This window comes from Ascaphus truei, chromosome 1, assembly GCF_040206685.1.
Source record: "Ascaphus truei isolate aAscTru1 chromosome 1, aAscTru1.hap1, whole genome shotgun sequence".
NCBI classification, from domain to species: domain Eukaryota; kingdom Metazoa; phylum Chordata; class Amphibia; order Anura; family Ascaphidae; genus Ascaphus; species Ascaphus truei.
Window position 1 is genome coordinate 230,557,193 of NC_134483.1, and position 7,047 is coordinate 230,564,239.

Here is a 7,047-nt window from a genome sequence, read left to right on the forward strand (position 1 = left end):
AACTAATATAGCACGTGCCATTGCGTGCTCATTTACATGTGAATTCCCAAAATGCATTGCTGCAGTGGAAGCAATTGATGGTGGGCGAAGATGGGGAACAACAGGGTAGTACACATGTGTAACACATGTTAATGAGAAATTATTACTAGCTACAGGTACAGAACAGAAATATGTATAATATTATTGTGTATTTTATTTATTTTACTCCGACAAACATGACATTACTGCCTATTTTAAGCATGCATCAAATATATTGCATGCAACGGCCTACAAACATCACTTGCACTAACACATCTATAGTTGTTTATGAAAAGGTCCATTTTTGCTTTAAGTCATATACAGACAGCATAATGAGGCACACGTATCATATTTTATGTCATTGTTTTCATAACTTAAAAACTGCACACGACTATTTAGCTCATCTACCATTGTGTTAAAGCAGCTGCAATTAATATCTCATCACAGCATACACTTCAACAGAGGGGGTGGGGTTCAGCACACACACTAATTACAGCCTCATTTTAGGGTAAACTTAGTTCACACCATTTTCACCTGTTTCAAGTAATTGAAAGGTGTGGCTGATTAGGCTTTTTGGGGAAGGGAATACCGTTCTTACAACCTGACTAGCACAACTGAAGTTAATCACACTCATTTGAAAGCTTCACTTTAGCTACTAAATGCCCCAACAACTCATTACTTATCAAACCGTACGTCACACATTAGTTCACTCATATCTTGTCACGCTGCGCTCACCACAAACAGGACGGAAGACCGCGGGGCTGAGGTGGGGTATGTATAGGCACCGACCCACAACCACGCAGTCCTGTCCGGAATGCGTAGTCCTAGTCGTACCGCGTCATAGGGTTGGAGAGGTCAGGGTAGTCAGGGTACTTGCCGTGTTCCAGGGTTGGAGAGTCCGGGTAGGTAGAGTTTCGTAGCCAAGGTCCTGGGTAATAGAAGGTAGAGTAGTCGAGTAACGAAGCCGGGGTCAAAGTGCTGGAGAGTGTAGAAATCCAAGTAACAGGCAGGGTCAAACAGGTCAGACAGGTTCAAGACAAAACTAAACAGCAGCGGTGAGCACAATGCATAAACAGGAGTTTATGCTCAGCAATGAAGGACAGGCAGAAGCAGGTATATATGTGGGAAGGGTCCAATTACCTTGCAGGGGTGTGTACTGGTCCACCAATGGTGTCAGAGAGACACTGATCAAAAACAGCTTGTAATTAGGCTTTCCTGATGCTAGGTCTGGTTGCCTGGCAACCCGCGCGCGTGCGCGATGTGCGTCGCGACGTGATGACGTCATGCGGTTCACTCAGCAAGTCTCCGCCTGTGGGAGGCTCCAGCAGCTCCCTCACGTTCTCCTGCTTCCTGGTTGCTGAGCAACCCGTGCGCGTGCGCGCTGCGTCTCGCAGAGCTCCGCCATCACGCCGCTGCGCCTGCACTGCCCTGGCAGTGCGTGGGCGCATGACTCTGCCCCGTGGTGCTTCCCTGAGTCGGTCTCCGCGCGGATCAGAGGCAAGTGTGACATATCTATAGTTGAACTACTACTATCAACGACACATTATCACACACTGCATGTGTGTGCCAGGATGGCCTGCAGTCTTGGATGAATGTCCCCACTCCATGACTCTCCTCTGGAATTTACGGGGAGTGAACAACCGGTCCTCTGGAACGTTGAGTCCTGCCGGGATGTTGTTCTGAGCTTTAGTAATGTCCGTTAAGGCACTAAAGGTATTAGCAGCCAGAATACAAGTGGAAGGGAGAATGGTCTCCTGTTGATCCACCTTGTTATCCTCTACCAGGAACTGTCGTGACAAGGCGTCGGCTTTAATGTTTTTTGAACCAGGAATGTAGGAAATGAGGAAGTTAAAGCGAGTAAAGAATAAGGACCATCTTGCCTGGCGAGATCCTAGTCGCCGTGCTCCCTCAATGTACAGAAGATTCTTATGGTCAGTAAGTATCGTGACTGGCGACTCTGTGCCTTCCAGTAAGTGTCTCCACTCCTCCAAGGCCAGCTTGATAGCGAGGAGCTCCCGGTTACCTACATCGTAATTCCTTTGGGCGGAGGAGAACTTCTTTGAAAAATATGCACAAGGATGAAGTGGAGCTTGATGATTCTTTCTCTGTGAAAGTATAGCACCTGCTCCTACATCGGAGGCGTCGACCTCCAAAAAAAAAGGTAACGAAGGATCTGGATGGGTTAAGATGGGTGCTGAGGTGAATGCCGTCTTTATTCTCTCGAAAGCCTGGAGAGCCTTCTCAGTCCACCTTGTAGGATCAGCTCCCTTCTGTGTGAGTGCCGTGATGGGTGCTACTACCGATGAGAATCCCTGAATGAACCTCCGGTAGTAGTTAGCGAAACCGAGGAACCTTTGGATGGCCTTGAGGGAGAGGGGACAGGGCCATTCGAGTACCGCCTTGACCTTGGTAGGGTCCATAGCAAGACCGGTATCCGATATGATGTAGCCGAGAAAAGAGGTGGATGTTTGATGGAAATGGCATTTCTCGAGCTTGGCATACAAATGGTTCTCTCTTAAACGCTGCAGGACTTGTTTGACATGCATCATATGTTCCGGCATGGATCTGGAAAAAATTAATATATCGTCCAGGTATACAATAACATGGTGGTCCAGAAGGTCTCTGAAAATGTCGTTGACAAAGTCTTGGAAGACCGCAGGAGCATTACACAATCCGAATGGCATGACCAGGTACTCGTAATGCCCGTCGCGAGTATTGAATGCTGTCTTCCATTCGTCTCCTTCTCTGATTCTAACCAGATTATAGGCTCCTCTGAGGTCCAGTTTGGTGAAGATCCTGGCTCCCTGGAGTTTGTCGAACAATTCGGCTATCAACGGGAGGGGGTAGCGGTTTTTTATGGTGAGTTTGTTGAGACCCCGGTAATCAATGCAGGGTCTGAGGGTTCCGTCCTTTTTCTTGACGAAAAAAAATCCTGCCCCCGCAGGTGATGACGATTTCTTAATGAACCCCCTCTGGAGATTCTCCTGAATATAAGTTCTCATGGCCTGGGTCTCAGGAATAGATAGTGGGTATGACCCTCCTCTGGGAGGTATGGCCCCGGGTAGAAGATCGATAGGACAGTCGTACGTCCGATGTGGCGGAAGTACCTCTGCTTGACGTTTGTCAAAGACATCGCGGAAATCTTCGTATATCTCCGGCAGCTGTACCCTGTCAGGATCCGTGACCTCCATTCCTGCCACTGCCTTAGGAGCAGACATGCAATGTTCCAAGCAAAAAGAACTCCAACGAAGTGGCGTGGCCTCTGTCCAGTCGATGACAGGATTGTGGATCCGGAGCCACGGAAGTCCCAGAATGATGTTCGAGGAGGGGGTGTGAATGACATCAAAGGTTATAGTCTCGGAGTGAAAGTCGCTAGTCATGATGTTAAGGGGTATGGTTTGTAAGGAAATGATCGCGGGCTGCAAGGGTCGTCCATCAATGGCTTCAAGACCTACCGGTCGATCTTTGGGTACCAACGGTATTTTATTCTTGAAGGCGAACTTTTGGTCCACGAAGTTTCCTCCTGACCCCGAATCCAGAAAGGCATGTGTCTGTACTGTGAAGGTCTCACCGGATATGGAGATAGGTAGATAAAACCTCGTAGAGGGTTGAGGAGGAGGAAGAGTTGCAGTACCCAGCGTGATCCTCCTTATACTCACTGGGCTTTGGCATTTCCCGGCTTCAGTGGACAGTTGAATACCAGGTGGCCGTTATTGCCACAGTAGAGGCATAGTCCCGCTCGTCTTCTTCGTTGCCTCTCGATAGGCGAAAGGCTAGTCCCTCCCAGCTGCATGGGTTCATCTAGGACAGGAGTTGTGGAGAGTAGAGGCCCTATGGTAGACAGAGAAGACGATTGTATACCTCGGGGGTGTTTGTTTCTCTCCATCCTTCTTTCTTGGAGGCGCTGGTCCATCCGGATGCACAGGTCTATCAGGTTCTCAAGTCCAGCGGGACGATCCAGAGCTGCTAATTCATCCTTCAACCGTTCGGACAGACCCTGCCAGAAGACTGCAGATAGAGCCACATCGTTCCAGCCAGTCTCGGCCGCCAACGTCCGGAAGTCCAGGGCATAACGAGCCACAGTGCGGTCTCCCTGAGAAATATTAAGCAGAGTGGATGCAGCCGTAACCTTACGTCCTGGGGTGTCAAACACCCTTCTAAATTCGGTGACGAAGAGAGTAAGGTCAGAGGTCAAATCTGGGCGTTGCTCCCAGATAGGAGAAGCCCATGCCAGGGCGGCGTCAGTCAGCAGGGAGATTATGTATGCGACCTTAGTACGTGAAACCGGAAAGTGAGAGGGCATTAGTTCAAACTGTATGAAACACTGGTTCAGAAACCCCCGACAACCGCTGGGATCCCCTGCATAACGGTTGGGCGCAGGTAGTCGTGGTTCGGAGGTAGGTGTGATAAGTGCAGGAGTGGCTGCGAGTGGAACGGGGTTGGTGGTAGATCCAGTTAAACGTCTAACTTGTTCAGTCAGGGTATCCACGTCTTGTTTAAGTTGGGAAACTAGTTGTTCCTTTAGTGTAAATGAGCCGGTAAGTTGCCGGAAGCATTCCTCATGGGTGTCTAGGCGTCGGGCCACCTCAGCGGCGTCCATGTTTGTTGGGCTGAGCATATTGTCACGCTGCGCTCACCACAAACAGGACGGAAGACCGCGGGGCTGAGGTGGGGTATGTATAGGCACCGACCCACAACCACGCAGTCCTGTCCGGAATGCGTAGTCCTAGTCGTACCGCGTCGTAGGGTTGGAGAGGTCAGGGTAGTCAGGGTACTTGCCGTGTTCCAGGGTTGGAGAGTCCGGGTAGGTAGAGTTTCGTAGCCAAGGTCCTGGGTAATAGAAGGTAGAGTAGTCGAGTAACGAAGCCGGGGTCAAAGTGCTGGAGAGTGTAGAAATCCAAGTAACAGGCAGGGTCAAACAGGTCAGACAGGTTCAAGACAAAACTAAACAGCAGCGGTGAGCACAATGCATAAACAGGAGTTTATGCTCAGCAATGAAGGACAGGCAGAAGCAGGTATATATGTGGGAAGGGTCCAATTACCTTGCAGGGGTGTGTACTGGTCCACCAATGGTGTCAGAGAGACACTGATCAAAAACAGCTTGTAATTAGGCTTTCCTGATGCTAGGTCTGGTTGCCTGGCAACCCGCGCGCGTGCGCGATGTGCGTCGCGACGTGATGACGTCATGCGGTTCACTCAGCAAGTCTCCGCCTGTGGGAGGCTCCAGCAGCTCCCTCACGTTCTCCTGCTTCCTGGTTGCTGAGCAACCCGTGCGCGTGCGTGCTGCGTCTCGCAGAGCTCCGCCATCACGCCGCTGCGCCTGCACTGCCCTGGCAGTGCGTGGGCGCATGACTCTGCCCCGTGGTGCTTCCCTGAGTCGGTCTCCGCGCGGATCAGAGGCAAGTGTGACATATCTATAGTTGAACTACTACTATCAACGACACATTATCACACACTGCATGTGTTGTCTTGTTTAGTCACAGCCACATTCATGTGTGCCACATCTTATATTAATGTACCACACATATCCTCTACCAAAAACAACACTTTTTGCAATATGACCACCTTCATGATAACCATTGTGAATGGTCATCTCATGATAGTTATGTACATTATGATACTGATATCACTACACAACATATGATTTTTATGTACAAATTTTATCTATTTATCCTCACGCATTACTGCAGGAACATAGAATGTTTTATGTTAGGGAACTCAAAAGTTCTAAGTACACAGGCATGTACATTGTTATTACAACTATTTATGTTCACTTTCACACACACATTTTGGGTTAAGGAAATGATGCTGTTAGGTACTCATAAATACAGAACATACAATAACTGTTTGTTCAATATTTACACATGTAAATGTAAAACTTATGTTATTGTTATATATAGTTGCCCCTGAAGGACATGTGTCACCTGAGACTGAACAAGTGTCTTCACCTGGGTCAGCCAGCTCAACACACCTAGAAGGTGAGTGTATCAGTTGGTGGCCATATAATATGTGCTCTTCTATATGTTATGTTGTCATGTTCATTATTTGTTTTGCACATCTTCTTTAAATAGGATTACTTAGTGTCAGTGAAAATGAAGTGTAAGGCAACTTGTATTGTGTTAGTGATGTTAACTATCATGTAGGAGTTGTGAGTTTACAGCAAGTTTTCATTCACTCATATTTCATACTGAGTCCAAACATTATTCTTAAGTCAAGGTAGTTTTTAATGTGAGGTTATAAAACGTATGGAAACATGTTAGTTGTTACTTATGACACAGTACAATTACATAGTAACACAGCAGAGATTAACATGCCATTTAATAATGTGTACATTTATTTGTAGAACATGATGAAGAGGATTTTGATAATGATGATGATGATGATGATGATGCCGCCGCCGCCGCCATAGACACACAAATACAAGCAAGTGACCATGAAGAGGTTCCAATTGAAACTGTTTTACCGCCAAAACGTCCAGCAAATACCACATATGATGCAATTGTAGCTTCTGAGGGAAAAATTGTGGAAGCAGAAAATCGTCGCCATTCTGACCTGATGACAGTGCTGGAAAGGATGATCGCACTGCAGGAAGAAACAGTTTCACAATTGGCACATCTCCACAGAGTCTTCATTGAAGTGCCTAAACAGTTGCAAAAAATCAACACCTCATTCGAAGCATTAGTTGTTCAGCAAACACAAGCTAATTACTGGAGAATGACTAATGTACCACAATTCAACACCTCACAGGCAGGATCTGTTCATGCAGGTCAGTTTTCACCACATTCATCTGATATTCATTCACCAGGCCCAAATGTTACCGGTCAAGTAGCAGACATTGCTGTGCAGGTTCCTGATGACATCCTACCGCTGCCATCTGTACAAATTCAGCAGCAGACACCTACAAAGGAGGCGACAAAAACAAAACAAGACACACATGAAACAGACCAACCATCACTTGTGCAGTGTCTACCAACTTGCTCACATGTGTCAGTGGGCACAAGCCCTGTCCGTGAACAGTCACTACCCAAA